This window comes from Armigeres subalbatus, chromosome 2, assembly GCF_024139115.2.
Source record: "Armigeres subalbatus isolate Guangzhou_Male chromosome 2, GZ_Asu_2, whole genome shotgun sequence".
Classification (NCBI taxonomy): Eukaryota; Metazoa; Arthropoda; class Insecta; order Diptera; family Culicidae; genus Armigeres; species Armigeres subalbatus.
In genome coordinates, this window is record NC_085140.1 from 170,943,244 (window position 1) to 170,958,163 (window position 14,920).

At 45.8% G+C, this 14,920-nt stretch overlaps 2 long non-coding RNA genes across 2 annotated transcripts; one reads left to right on the plus strand and one right to left on the minus strand.

The window, feature by feature from the left end:
• Positions 1 to 4,834: 4,834 nt before the first annotated feature.
• LOC134215483 (uncharacterized) lies at positions 4,835 to 5,567 on the plus strand. The gene is made up of 3 exons (XR_009980186.1): positions 4,835 to 4,970; positions 5,026 to 5,097; positions 5,192 to 5,567. It is a non-coding gene; the product is annotated as an uncharacterized LOC134215483 (long non-coding RNA).
• Positions 5,568 to 12,112: 6,545 nt separating this feature from the next.
• Positions 12,113 to 13,112, minus strand: LOC134215484 (uncharacterized). The gene is made up of 2 exons (XR_009980187.1): positions 12,791 to 13,112; positions 12,113 to 12,669 (listed from the first exon to the last, which is right to left on the minus strand). It is a non-coding gene; the product is annotated as an uncharacterized LOC134215484 (long non-coding RNA).
• Between the last annotated feature and the right edge of the window lie 1,808 nt (positions 13,113 to 14,920).

Sequence of the window (14,920 nt, forward strand, 5' to 3'; positions counted from 1 at the left end):
ATGCGGATGAGGAATTATGTATCCGGAAGTAGCTGAAACTGCAGCGGCGTCTTTTGCACTCAAATGGGAAAGAATCGAAGAAGAAAGTAGAAAGGATCGAGAAATCATGGAGTTGATTCAAATGATACAAAATGATGATCAAGATAGTTTGCCCTTATCATACAAAGTAATTTCCAATGAGCTTTGTATTGTCGGTGATGTACTTCTTCGAGTGGACAGGGTAATAATTCCGAAAATTCTGCGAGAACATGTTTTAAGATTGGCACACGAGGGGCACCCTGGTATGCGAATGATGAAGAGTCACTTAAGAACCAATGTATGGTGGCCTCAGATGGATCAACAGGTAGAAATGTTCGTTAGACAATGTAAAGGCTGTGCTTTGGTTGCTGCTCCAAACCCACCAGAACCAGTAATTAGAAAAGAGCTTCCTGTGCAGCCTTGGCTTGACGTTGCCGCTGATTTTCTTGGACCCTTGCCAGAAGGACAATATTTACTGGTCGTAATAGACTACTACAGTCGATTTATGGAAGTCAGCGAAATGCACTCAATTACTGCTAATGACACTATAAGTGAACTTGCAATCATTTTTAGTAGATATGGCCTGCCAATGACCTTGAGAGTTGACAACGGACCGCAACTAAATGAGAATTGCGAAGAATTTCGAGAATTTTGCGAAGCACACAGGATTAGGTTGGTCAATACTATACCGTTTTGGCCCGCGATGAATGGTGAGGTGGAACGCCAAAACAGATCTCTTCTCAAAAGATTGAGGATTGCGCAACAGTTGGGGAAAGATTGGAGAGTAGAGATGCGTCAATATCTTTTGACTTATCATTCTACGGCTCACACTACAACTGGGAAGTCCCCAGCTGAGCTCATGCTTGGCAGGAAAATAAGAACTAAGCTGCCTCAAGTTCCTCCATGTCGTATGGAAGATGAAGAAATTAGAGACCGTGACACCATTATGAAGGAGAAGGGAAGGATTTACGCAGATGCAAAAAGGAAAGCTAAAGAGAGTGACATTAGGGAAGGCGATCGAGTGATCGCTAAGCGAATGAGGAAAGATAACAAACTTGATACCCCCTTCTCGCCAGAAGAATTTCAGGTTATTAAGAAAACGGGAGCTGATACGGTTATTCGATCTTTTGAAACTGGAAAGCAATACAGAAGAAATGTGGTACACCTAAAAAGACTAGAATCAGCAGAAGTTGCGAATTCGAGTGTTGATATGAATAAGGAAACACAGAAGGAATCAGATACAATGGGTGAGTCATCAAGAAGAGAAACGGCTACTGAAGATTTACAAGTAAGAAAAACGTCTAGAGAACGAGGTGAACCGAAACGATTCAAGGACTTTATTCCATACTAATAATCTAAAAAGAGGGGAGGATTGTAGGATCGAATCATCTGCATTAACTAGTAGCCGCCAGTCTACTGTATGTATATATATAGATATCCCAGTCAACTGGCAACCCAGCCAATCGGAAGAGAACCATCACCACAATCAGCGAGACAGAACGTGTGTGACTATCAAACGTGTCGGACGTGATCCGCGGTCGTTAGTAGCGAGTCGGTGAAATATTGTATGTGACGATCGGAGTAAATATAATTAGTTAATATAGTGAAAGTGTTTGTGGTTCTTTTACTAAATTGAGAGAATATCCCCCAGGATCTAACAGGAAGTTCCTCCAGGAATTCCTTCGGAAGTTCCTCCAGGAATTCCTCCGGAAGTTCCTCCAGGAATTCCTCCGGAAGTTCCTCCAGGAATTCCTCCGGAAGTTCCTCCAAGAATTCCTCCGGAAGTTCCTCCAGGAAAAGGAACTTCCGAAGGAATTCCTGGAGGAACTTCCGAAGGAATTCCTGGAGGAACTTCCGAAGGAATTCCTGGAGGAACTTCCGAAGGAATTCCTGGAGCAACTTCCGAAGGAATTCCTGGAGGAACTTCCGAAGGAATTCCTGGAGGAACTTCCGAAGGAATTCCTGGAGGAACTTCCGAAGGAATTCCTGGAGGAACTTCCGAAGGAATTCCTGGAGGAACTTCCGAAGGAATTCCTGGAGGAACTTCCGAAGGAATTCCTGGAGGAACTTCCGAAGGAATTCCTGGAGGAACTTCCGAAGGAATTCCTGGAGGAACTTCCGAAGGAATTCCTGGAGGAACTTCCGAAGGAATTCCTGGGGGAACTTCCGAAGGAATTCCTGGGGGATTTTCCGAAGGAATTCCTGGGGGAACTTCCGAAGGAATTCCTGGAGGAACTTCCGAAGAAATTCCTGGAGGAACTTCCGAAGGAATTCCTGGAGGAACTTCCGAAGGAATTCCTGGAGGAACTTCCGAAGGAATTCCTGGAGGAACTTCCGAAGGAATTCCTGGAGGAACTTCCGAAGGAATTCCTGGAGCAACTTCCGAAGGAATTCCTGGAGGAACTTCCGAAGGAATTCCTGGAGGAACTTTGGAAGGAATTCCTGGAGGAACTTTGGAAGGAATTCCTGGAGGAACTTCCGAAGGAATTCCTGGAGGAACTTCCGAAGGAAATCCTGGAAGAACTTCCGAAGGAATTCCTGGAGGAACTTCCGAAGGAATTCCTGGAGGAACTTCCGAAGGAATTCCTGGAGGAACTTCCGAAGGAATTCCTGGAGGAACTTCCGAAGGAATTCCTGGAGGAACTTCCGAAGGAATTCCTGGGGGAACTTCCGAAGGAATTCCTGGAGGAACTTCCGAAGGAATTTCTGGAGGAATTTCCGAAGGAATTCCTGGAGGAACTTCCGAAGGAATTCCAGGAAGAACTTCTGAAGGAATTCCTGGAGGAACTTTGGAAGGAATTCCTGGAGGAACTTCCGAAGGAATTCCTGGAGGAACTTCCGAAGGAATTCCTGGAGGAACTTTGGAAGGAATTCCTGGAGGAACATCCGAAGGAATTCCTGGAGGAACTTCCGAAGGAATTCCTGCAGGAACTCCCGAAGGAATTCCTGGAGGAACATCCGAAGGAATTCCTGGAGGAACTTCCGAAGGAATTCCTGGAGGAACTTCCGAAGGAATTCCTGGAGGAACTTCCGAAGGACTTCCTGGAGGAACTTCCGAAGGAATTCCTGGAGGAACTTCCGAAGGACTTCCTGGAGGAACTTCCGAAGGAATTCCTGGAGGAACTTCCGAAGGACTTCCTGGAGGAACTTCCGAAGGAATTCCTGGAGGAACTTCCGAAGGAATTCCTGGAGGAACTTCCGAAGGAATTCCTGAGGAACTTCGAAGGAATTCCTGGAGGAACTTCGAAGGAATTCCTTCGAAGTTCCTCCAGGAATTCCTTCGAAGTTCCTCCAGGAATTCCTTCGAAGTTCCTCCAGGAATTCCTGAAGTTCCTCCAGGAATTCCTTCGAAGTTCCTCCAGGAATTCCTTCGGAAGTTCCTCCAGGAATTCCTGGAAGTTCCTCCAGGAATTCCTTCGGAAGTTCCTCCAGGAATTCCTTCGAAGTTCCTCCAGGAATTCCTTCGGAAGTTCCTCCAGGAATTCCTTCGGAAGTTCCTCCAGGAATTCCTTCGAAGTTCCTCCAGGAATTCCTTCGAAGTTCCTCCAGGAATTCCTTCGGAAGTTCCTCCAGGAATTCCTTCGGAAGTTCTCCAGGAATTCCTCCGAAGTTCCTTCAGGGATTCATCCGGAAGTTCCTCCAGGAATTCCTCCAGGAATTCCTCCGGAAGTTCCTCCAGGAATTCCTCCGGAAGTTCCTCCAGGAATTCCTCCGGAAGTTCCTCCAGGAATTCCTCCGGAAGTTCCTCCAGGAATTCCTCCAGAAGTTCCTCCAGGAATTCCTCCGAAGTTCCTCCAGGAATTCCTCCGGAAGTTCCTCCAGGAATTCCTCCGGAAGTTCCTCCAGGAATTCCTCCGGAAGTTCCTCCAGGACTTCCTCCGAACGTTCCTCCAGGAATTCCTCCGGAAGTTCCTCCAGGAATTCCTCCGGAAGTTCCTCCAGGAATTCCTCCGGAAGTTCCTCCAGGAATTCCTCCGGAAGTTCCTCCAGGAATTCCTCCGAAAATTCCTCCAAGAATTCCTCCGGAAGTTCCTCCAAGAATTCCTCCGGAAGTTCCTCCAGGAATTCCTCTGGAAGTTCCTCCAGGTATTCCTCCGGAAGTTCCTCCAGGTATTCCTCCGGAAGTTCCTCCAGGAATTCCTTCGGAAGTTCCCCCAGAATTCCTTCGGAAGTTCCTCCAGGAATTCCTTCGGAAGTTCCTCCAGGAATTCCTTCGGAAGTTCCTCCAGGAATTCCTTCGGATGTTCCTCCAGGAATTCCTTCGGATGTTCCTCCAGGAATTCCTTCGGAAGTTCCTCCAGGAATTCCTTCGGAAGTTCCTCCAGGAATTCCTTCGGAAGTTCCTCCAGGAATTCCTTCGGAAGTTCCTCCAGGAATTCCTTCGGAAGTTCCTCCAGGAATTCCTTCGGAAGTTCCTCCAGGAATTCCTTCGGAAGTTTGTAACCTTACTCATGACCGTCACTGTGTCGCGAGAGCAATGATGCAGCTCACAGTCTCCGTATGAAATTGAAGTATATATTACCTTACCATGTTCAAAGACACTACACTCACAACACCACAACAGAACACATATCCGCGTCGACGACAATAGCTTGCCCACAGCACCAACGGTCATCCAAATACATGTAGTGGAACGATCTATCTATCTCGAGATGAACGTTAGCAATTTGATGATCGCAGATCTCACCACTCAGCAATCACTATGTCTGATATCTCTGGTTTGGTTCGGCTGATATAAACGGGCACACGAGAGATTAGAGCAAGTCCAGAAGCATACCTAAATTATTCGACGATAACCCATCAGTTGCCAGTTAATCGCAAAGCAGGCTAGACCCGAGCCGGGAAATATTTGTTAAAATAAGTCTGACAGGCAAAAATAGTGATTATACTGGACGATAGTTAAATTGTGCCAGTAAGAACAAGTGGATGTGAAGCAGCAGATTTACGATAAGGTGCCGATGTGTGACACAGTTTTAGTGGAAATAATTAAAATATTATATTCTACAGTGATGCTCCTCCTGGATCACCGCATGCGAATGCATGTTATCATGGAGTAGAGTGGAATAACTTCTGAGATCGGTGAGCCTGAGATTAAATTTCTTTCTGCAACATATCCTTAAAGAGTGCTTCTGAGCGGTGACTGATGTGCTCTTAATATATCTCGTATATTCAGGCCTTTCGTTTCAACCTAAAAGCGATGGTGGAGAATGCCATAATTTTGGCGCAGTGGTTGGTGCTTCCGAGCAAGGAATGACGGGTCGGTGATGGAATACCCGAGATGCGCCCTGAGTTGTCCGGACAAAACCCCCTTCTCTGCAGTCGCCGCGGGATACTCCTACCCAACACACTGACGCCCATTACATCTAGGTTTAAGTTCACACCCTAACCGTAAGTAATAAACCGCTACTAATGAATGATGTAAAATTTATGCTTTGATTTTGCCATGGATGAACTCGATTGAAGACTTTGGTAGGTTCCCAGTTGTAAGAACCTGGTAGTTTGGAATGATTGGTTCCTGTTGTAAGGAAGCCAATGTCCTCGCATCTCCTCTCTACCATTTTGTCTCCGTCTCATGCGGCCCCCCCCTCAAGGGGGAGGTGACAAGTTCCTCCAGGAATTCCTTCGGAAGTTCCTCCAGGAATTCCTTCGGAAGTTCCTCCAGGAATTCCTTCGGAAGTTCCTCCAGGAATTCCTTCAGAAGTTCCTTCAGGAATTCCTTCAGAAGTTCCTTCAGGAATTCCTTCAGAAGTTCCTCCAGGAATTCCTTCGGAAGTTCCTCCAAGAATTCCTTCGGAAGTTCCTCCAGGAATTCCTTCGGAAGTTCCTCCAGGAATTCCTTCGGAAGTTCCTCCAGGAATTCCTTCGGAAGTTCCTCCAGGAATTCCTTCGGAAGTTCCTCCAGGAATTCCTTCGGAAGTTCCTCCAGGAATTCCTTCGGAAGTTCCTCCAGGAATTCCTTCGGAAGTTCCTCCAGGAATTCCTTTGGAAGTTCCCCCAGGAATTCCTTTGGAAGTTCCCCCAGGAATTCCTTCGGAAGTTCCCCCAGGAATTCCTTCGGAAGTTCCTCCAGGAATTCCTTCGGAAGTTCCTCCAGGAATTCCTTCGGAAGTTCCTTCAAGAATTCCTTCGGAAGTTCCTTCAAGAATTCATTCGGAAGTTCCTCCAGGAATTCCTTCGGAAGTTCCTCCAGGAATTCCTTCGGAAGTTCCTCCAGGAATTCCTTCGGAAGTTCCTCCAGGAATTCCTTCGGAAGTTCCTCCAGGAATTCCTTCGGAAGTTCCTCCAGGAATTCCTTCGGAAGTTCCTCCAGGAATTCCTTCGGAAGTTCCCCCAGGAATTCCTTCGGAAGTTCCCCCAGGAATTCCTTCGGAAGTTCCCCCAGGAATTCCTTCGGAAGTTCCCCCAGGAATTCCTTCGGAAGTTCCCCCAGGAATTCCTTCGGAAGTTCCCCCAGGAATTCCTTCGGAAGTTCCCCCAGGAATTCCTTTGGAAGTTCCCCCAGGAATTCCTTCGGAAGTTCCCCCAGGAATTCCTTCGGAAGTTCCTCCAGGAATTCCTTCGGAAGTTCCTCCAGGAATTCCTTCGGAAGTTCCTTCAAGAATTCCTTCGGAAGTTCCTTCAAGAATTCATTCGGAAGTTCCTCCAGGAATTCCTTCGGAAGTTCCTCCAGGAATTCCTTCGGAAGTTCCTCCAGGAAGTCCTTCGGAAGTTCCTCCAGGAAGTCCTTCGGAAGTTCCTCCAGGAATTCCTTCGGAAGTTCCTCCAGGAATTCCTTCGGATGTTCCTCCAGGAATTCCTTCGGATGTTCCTCCAGGAATTCCTTCGGGAGTTCCTCCAGGAATTCCTTCGGAAGTTCCTCCAGGAATTCCTTCGGATGTTCCTCCAGGAATTCCTTCCAAAGTTCCTCCAGGAATTCCTTCGGAAGTTCCTCCAGGAATTCCTTCGGAAGTTCCTCCAGGAATTCCTTCGGAAGTTCCTCCAGGAATTCCTTCGGAAGTTCCTCCAGGAATTCCTTCCAAAGTTCCTCCAGGAATTCCTTCGGAAGTTCCTTTAGGAATTTTTTCGGAAGTTCCTCCAGGAATTCCTTCGGAAGTTCCTCCAGGAATTCCTTCGGAAGTTCCTCCAGGAATTCCTTCGGAAGTTCCCCCAGGAATTCATTCGGAAGTTCCTCCAGGAATTCCTTCGGAAGTTTCTCCCTGAATTCCTTCGGAAGTTCCTCCAGGAATTCCTTCGGAAGTTCCTCCAGGAATTCCTTCAGAAGTTCTTCCAGGATTTCCTTCGGAAGTTCCTCCAGGAATTCCTTCGGAAGTTCCTCCAGGAATTCCTTCCAAAGTTCCTCCAGGAATTCCTTCGGAAGTTCCTCCAGGAATTCCTTCGGAAGTTCCTCCAGGAATTCCTTCGGAAGTTCCTCCAGGAATTCCTTCGGAAGTTCCTCCAGGAATTCCTTCCAAAGTTCCTCCAGGAATTCCTTCGGAAGTTCCTCCAGGAAGTCCTTCGGAAGTTCCTCCAGGAATTCCTTCGGAAGTTCCTCCAGGAATTCCTTCGGAAGTTCCCCCAGGAATTCCTTCGGAAGTTCCTCCAGGAATTCCTACAGAAGTTCCTCCAGGAATTCCTTCGGAAGTTCCTCCAGGAATTCCTTCGGAAGTTGCTCCAGGAATTCCTTCGGAAGTTCCTCCAGGAATTCCTTCGGAAGTTCCTCCAGGAAGTCCTTCGGAAGTTCCTCCAGGAATTCCTTCGGAAGTTCCTCCAGGAATTCCTTCGGAAGTTCCTCCAGAAATTCCTTCGGAAGTTCCTCCAGGAATTCCTTCGGAAGTTCCTCCAGGAATTCCTTCGGAAGTTCCTCCAGGAATTCCTTCGGAAGTTCCTCCAGGAATTCCTTCGGAAGTTCCTCCAGGAATTCCTTCGGAAGTTCCTCCAGGAATTCCTTCGGAAGTTCCTCCAGGAATTCCTTCGGAAGTTCCTCCAGGAATTCCTTCGGAAGTTCCTCCAGGAATTCCTTCGGAAGTTCCTCCAGGAATTCCTTCGGAAGTTCCTCCAGGAATTCCTTCGGAAGTTCCTCCAGGAATTCCTTCGGAAGTTCCTCCAGGAATTGCTTCGGAAGATCCTCCACGAATTCCTCCGAAAGATTATCCAGGAATTCCTCCGGAAGATCCTCCAGAAATTCCTTCGGAAGTTCCTCCAGGAATTCCTTCGGAAGTTCCCTAAGGAATTCCTTCTGAAGTTCCTCCAGGAATTACTTCGGAAGTTACTCCAGGAATTCCTTCGGAAGTTTTCTCAGGAATTCCTCCGGAAGTCCATCCAGGAACTCCTCCGGAAGTTCCCCCAGGAATTCCTCCTAAAGTTCCTCCAGGAATTCCTGCGGAAGATCCTCCAGGAATTCCTCCGGAAGTTCCTTCAGGAATTCCTCCGGAAGAATTCCTAAAAGAACTTATGTCATATGTGTGATTTGCTGCCGGAACTTCCTGAGTAGTTCCTGGTGGAACTGCCAGAGAAATGACTGAAGGAATTTTCGGAAGAATGACTGGAGGAACTTCCGTAGGAACTACTGGAGGAAATTCCGGAGGAATTCCTGGAAAGTTCCGGTCGAATAACTGGAGGAACTTCCGGAGGAATTCCTGGAAACTTCAGAAGGAATCCCTGGAAGAACTTCCAAAGGAATTCCTGGTGGAACTTCCGAAGGAATTTCTCCTCCGGAAGATCCTCCAGGAATTCCTCCGAAAGTTTTATTGGAGGCATTTCAGGAGGAACTTCCGGAGAAATTCCTGGAGGATCTTCCGTAGGAATTCCTTGAGGATTTGTCGGAGGAATTCCTGGAGGATTTGTCGGAGGAATTCCTGGAGGAACTTTGGGAGGAATACTTGGATGAACTTCCGAAGGAATTTCTGGGGGATCTTCGGGAGGAATTCCTGGAGAAACTTCCGGAGAAATTCCTGGAAGATCTTCCAAAGGAGTTCCTGGAGGTTCATCCAAAGGAATTCCTAGAGGAACTTCCGGAAGAATTCCTAGAAGAACTTATGTCATATGTGTAATTTTCTGCCGGAACTCTCTGAGGAATTCCTGGAGGAGCGTACGGATGATTTCCTGGAGGAACTTCCGGAGAAATCCCTGGAGGAACTTCCGGAAAAATTCCTTGAGAAACTTCTTGACGAATAGCTGGCCGAACTGCCAGAGAAATGACTGGAGGAACTTTTGGAGGAATTCCTGGAGGAACTTCCGGAGGAATTCCTGGGGGAACTTCCGGAGGAATTCCTGGAGGAACTTCTGGAGGAATTCCTGGGGTAACTTCCGGAGGAATTCCTGGGGGAACTTCCGGAGAAACTCCTAGGGAAACTTCCGTGGAACTCCTGGGGAACTTCCGGAGGAATCACTGGGGTAACTTCCGGAGGAATTCCTGCGGGAACTTCCGGAAGAACTCCTGGGGGAGCTTGCGGAGGAATTCCCGAGGGAACTTCCGGAGGAATTCCTAGGGGATCTTCCGGAGGAACTCCTGGGAGAACTTCCGAAGAAACTCCTAGGGAACTTCCGTAGAACTCCTAGGGGAACTTCCGGAGGAATCCCTGGGGTAACTTCCGGAGGAATTCCTTGGGGGAACTTCCGGAAAAACTCCTGGGGGAGTTTGCGGAGGAATTCCCTAGGGAACTTCCGGAGGAACTCCTGGGGGAACTTCCAGAAGCATTCTTAGGGAAACTTGTGGAGGAGCTTCCGGAGGAATGCCTGGGAGATCTTCGGAGGAGTTCCTTGGCGAACTTCCAGGGGAATTCCTGTGGCAGCTTCCGGAGGAATTTCCGGGGGAACTACTGGAAGAATTCCTGGAGGAACTTCTGGAGGAATTTCCGGGGTAGTTCCTGGGGGAACTTTCGTTGAAATTAATGAGGGACTTTCCAGAGGAACTCCTGGTGGAACTTCTGGAGGAATTCCTGGGGAAACTTCCGGAGGAATTCCTGGGGGAACTTCTGGAGGGATTCCTGGGGAACTTCCGGATGAATTCCTGGGGGAACCTCCGGATGAATTCCTGGGGGAACTTTCGGAGGAATTCCTAAGGGAACTTTTGGAGGAGCTTCCGGAGGAATTCTTGGGAGATCTTCGGAGGAGTTCCTTGGCGAACTTCCGGGGGAATCCCTGGGGCATCTTCCGGAGGAATTCCTGGGGGAACTACTGGAAGAATTCCTGAAGGAACGTCTGAAGGAATTCCCGGGGAAGTTCCTGGGGAAACTTCCGGAGGAATTCCTGGAGGAACTTCCGGAGGATTTCCTGGAGGAACTTCCGGAACAATTCCTAGGGGAACTTTTGGAGGAGCTTCCGGAGGAATTCCTGGGAGATCTTCGGAGGAGTTCCTTGGCGAACTTCCGAGGGAATTCCCGGGGTAGCTTCCGAAGGAATTCCTGGGGGAACATCTGGAAGAATTCCTGGAGGAACTTCTGGAGGAATTCCCGGGTTAGTTCCTGGGGGAACTTCTGTTGAAATTCATGGGGGAATTTCCATTTCCATTCCTGGTAGAACTTCTGGAGGAATTTCTGGGGGAACTTCCGGAGGAGTTCCTGGTGTAAATGCCGAAGGTATTCCTGGGGGAACTTCCGGAGGAATTCCTGGGGGAGCGTCTGGAGGAATTGCTGGGGAAGCGTCTGGAGGAATTCCTGGGGGAACTTCTGGAGGGATTCCTGGGGGAACTTCCGGATGATTTCGTGGAGGAACTTCCGGAGGAATTTCTGGGGAAATTCCTGAGAGAAATTCAGGAAGAATTCCTGGGGGACTTCCGGAGGAATTTCTAGGGGAGCTTTTGGAGGAATTCCTTGGAGAACTTCTAGAGGAATTTCTTCGGAAACTTCCAGAGGAATTCCTGGGAGAACTTCCGGAGGAAATCCTGGGGCAACTTCCGGAGGATTTCTGGGGGACTTTCGGAGGAATTCCTTGAGGAACTTTTGGAGGAATTCCTTGGGGAACTTCTAGAGGATTTTTTTCGGAAACTTTCAGAGGCATTCCTGGGGGAACTTCCGGAGGAATTCCTGGGGCAACTTCCAGAAAATTTCTTGGAGCAACATCCGGGGGAGCTTCCGGAGGAATTCCTGGAGGAACTTCCGGAAGAATTCCTGGAGGGACTTTCGGGGAAATTCTCTGAGAAACTTCCAAAGGAATTCTCGGACGAACTTTGAAAGTAATTCCTGGAGGAACATTCGGAGGAATTTCTGTAGGATTTTCTTGAGGAATTCCAGGAAGAATTCCTGGCGAAACTGCCAAAGAATTCCTTTAGGAATTCTCCCACGAATGCCTCAAAAAATTCCCTGGGGTTTTTTCAGGTATTCCCCGAGAATTTGTCCAGAAATCATCCAACAAATTCACAGGAATTCATCCCTTGGAATTTTTCCAGAAATTCTTATAAATATCTCCAGGTAACTCTACCCAACTCTACCCTACTACCAGAAGCTCCACAGGACAGCCTTCACGAGAATTTCCCAAGAACTTCTCAAAGAATTCCCCAAGAATTCCTTCAATAAATCTTTAAGAGCTTCACCAATAATTTCTAGTAGCCTCCCCAGGAATTTACCAAGTATTTGTCCATGAATACCACAAGAGCTCACTAATTCACCAGAAATACATCAGAAAATCTTTTTGGAATCATCCACGTACTCCCCCAGGAGATCCGCGGAGGAATCATCCACGTACCAGAGATTCCTTAAGGAAATCCCAAGGAATATCTCCTGGTATTCATATTTAATTCCCTTAGGATTCATCCTGTTTTTTCTTGATCGTTTGTATGTTGATTGGAAAGATCTAGTTTTTTTTTTGTATTTATAAATTGCTATGGGGTCATCCTTAGCCGTGGTTTAGAAACCTCGCAGTAAATATCTGTGGAAGTGGTAAAAGCAGCGAGACAGCAATGCTCCAAAGTAGCATGTAATTCCATCCAAGAAGAGTTGACTTTATACAACACGGCAGACTACGGTGAACTGGAAACATTGCTAGTACGACGGAAGAGCGGAAAGTGAAAAATATTTCAAGAAGTGGCTCCTGAAGCGGTCACAGGCTTCGTGATAGCCACGTGATAGTTCATCAAGTATTAAGTAGTTTGTGAATATTTTTCCTATCATTTGAAAAATTTCCTTACAAAATCCTGCTCTAGTGTATTTTTGTATTTATATTACAATGGTGTGAATTATATTTCAATAAATATATGTTTATTATAAAAAGAGCATGATTTATAATTTAATAAACTAATCAGTACATATAAATTTATCGACGAATTGCTTAGCACCAGCAGACCACCATCCTGGGGCCAAGGAAGTAGACTCGAAAAAAAATGTTCCTGCTAGTCGAAACGTTAGCGGAAAAGGCCAACGACGATGTTAGTCTGGCAATCAACCACTGGCAGCAGTCCCACGATCATCAAGCGGGTGGTACCTCCCTCCATTCGTCGAGTCCCAAGTCTTAGAAGCATCGGTGTAGCTCGGGTCACAAGATCCATTATTCACATTTCACAATACATGCACTTTCCTGCCACTGCGGTCAGTTCTTTAGTTGCCTTCTTAATAATTTTTATGAAAACGGATGTTTCCTCGAACCCACCAACTCGTGAATACTTCTCTTCCGGGATTCTGAGAGATGTGTTGTACACATATGTACCATCATTTTGTTGGTTTTGATATGAATTTTTGCCTGTTGAGCATAAAGAAATATGGGTAAATGAAAATAGGTATGAAAATTCTATAAAAAGCACCTGATTCATATTTTTTCTCTATAAGTGAGTAATTCATATATCTACTATTTATTTGCTTACCAATATTGTGAAGCTGAATCGAAGCGGATTAAAGTTGGGAAACTGGAACAACTTAGGAAAATTTTAAGAAATTTCCTCTTGCCTTTGCAGCTTGTCACTTGTTTATGTTTTGAGTCCGTCCGCCGTGAAATTATTTTGACAAGAGGATTAACTAGTGTGCGTGTTATCGAAAATTCAAGCATGCAGCCACTCCAAGAAAATCTCGGATTATCTTAATACTCCAAAATCGGAGTAAATATTAAGTTGAAATCCGAGATTTGAAACGCGTATCATATCGCTTGGTGCTTATCGAAATCGAGGATAATACGAGATTCTCGTATTATCCTCGTTGGAGCTTACCACCATAGGTGACATAATGAAGAGTATAAGTATTTTCGAATGGTTTTTTGCCATAACATACATATAAGGTTATTTTTTTACGTGTGGTTATTAATATGCGTTAAACATTTAGGATAGGTGCAAAATTGAGAAATTGTAAATCGTGTAAAAACAGAATCCTGTGTACAGATAATAGCGCGTGATATAGCGCTTTTACTATACGCAAAAAATGTTGCGGTTGAATCCTGGGTGATGCGAATAGAATCGATTTGGTTGTCAAACTGAAGCCAAAATTTTCTATTGTGCCGGAGCCAAATATTGAAGATTGTGGTTATGTTCGTTTCACATCTTACATTGAGAAGTAGAAGAATTGTTTCATTCTTGGTTTCGTTTCATTTATTTAGTTTACATATAAACAGGTGGCACTAAATCAACAATTTGACGCCACAATACACGGTTCGAGGCCGCATCTCTCCATCCTCGAATACGCCCCACGCTCGACAATTCATTTTGTACCTGGTCTGCTCACCTTGCTCGCTGTGCTCCACACCGTCTCGTACCTACCGGATCGGAAGAGAACACCATCTTTGCAGGGTTGCTGTCCGACATTCTTGCAACATGTCCTGTCCATCGTACCCTTCCCGCTTTCGCTAACTTCTGAACACTGGATTTGCCGTAGAGCTGGTTCACTCTTCGCCGCCACACATCGTCTTCTTGCACGCCGCCAAAGATGGTCCTAAGCAGGGTTGTTAATCGTTAATTTATCGTTATCGCCGATAAAGTTGATTGTGATCAACGTTATCGGTTGCTACGATAACGATGAATCAACTGACTTATTATCGTAGTTCGATAATTTAACGTAAGTTAACTCGATAATTTTGCGATAACGTGGTTACTAGATTACGCGAACAAAGTTGGTGTAAAATTTTAACAGAAGTCGAGAATGGAACAAATTGTTTGCAGCTGGTTAATCAGAGGTAATTTTGATTGAAGCGGGGCAATCTAAAATTATTGCTTAATGCTGCTCTACAAAACGATGAGAAGTGAGGTGCTCTGTTGGTGGTTAGTGTTTTTTTTAGATGTCATAGACAATATATTGGGAACCAAGTACTAGAAATTTATTTGATGCAGCGATCTGTAGGCTGCATTCCAGGCAGCACCAGTACCAAGTGAATATTCTCTCAACAGATTGGTGTACCAACCTCGTCACCTATGATTTGGTTAGACTAAGAAGTTTAGTCTAAACTGTAAGTCATAAAATATTCATATAACTGGTGCTCCGGATCTTCAAAACAGAAGTTTTGTTAATAATGCTAGATTAAACATAAGTATAGGTAGACATTAAAAATGCTCTCAGATTCTCCACTATGGAGAACTGCGACTCTGTAAGATCTTTAATGATTGAACGAAACAATGTGTTGGTCAATTCGGTGACCTCCTTGAATCCCAATTTAATTCCAGGATTTAAAGGCGTTCTCGAATATTGTAAGGCGATACAATATTTTTAAAACAGATATTGCAAATCCAGCTTGTGAATATTTGCACTTCAAACTGTAGTGCATGTTAAACTTTACAGTTAACTCGATAATTATCGATAAATCAACGAATACTCGATAACGATAACGTTAATTCAACGCTCATTTTATCGTTAACGAAGCATTATCGCAAAAGTGTTATCGTTATCGAAGTTGGCGTTAAATTAACGATGATAATTTATCGATTAACAACCCTGGTCCTAAGCACCCGTCTCCCGAATACTCCGAGTGCTTGTAAGTCCTCCTCGAGCATTGTCCATGTTTCTTATCCGTACAG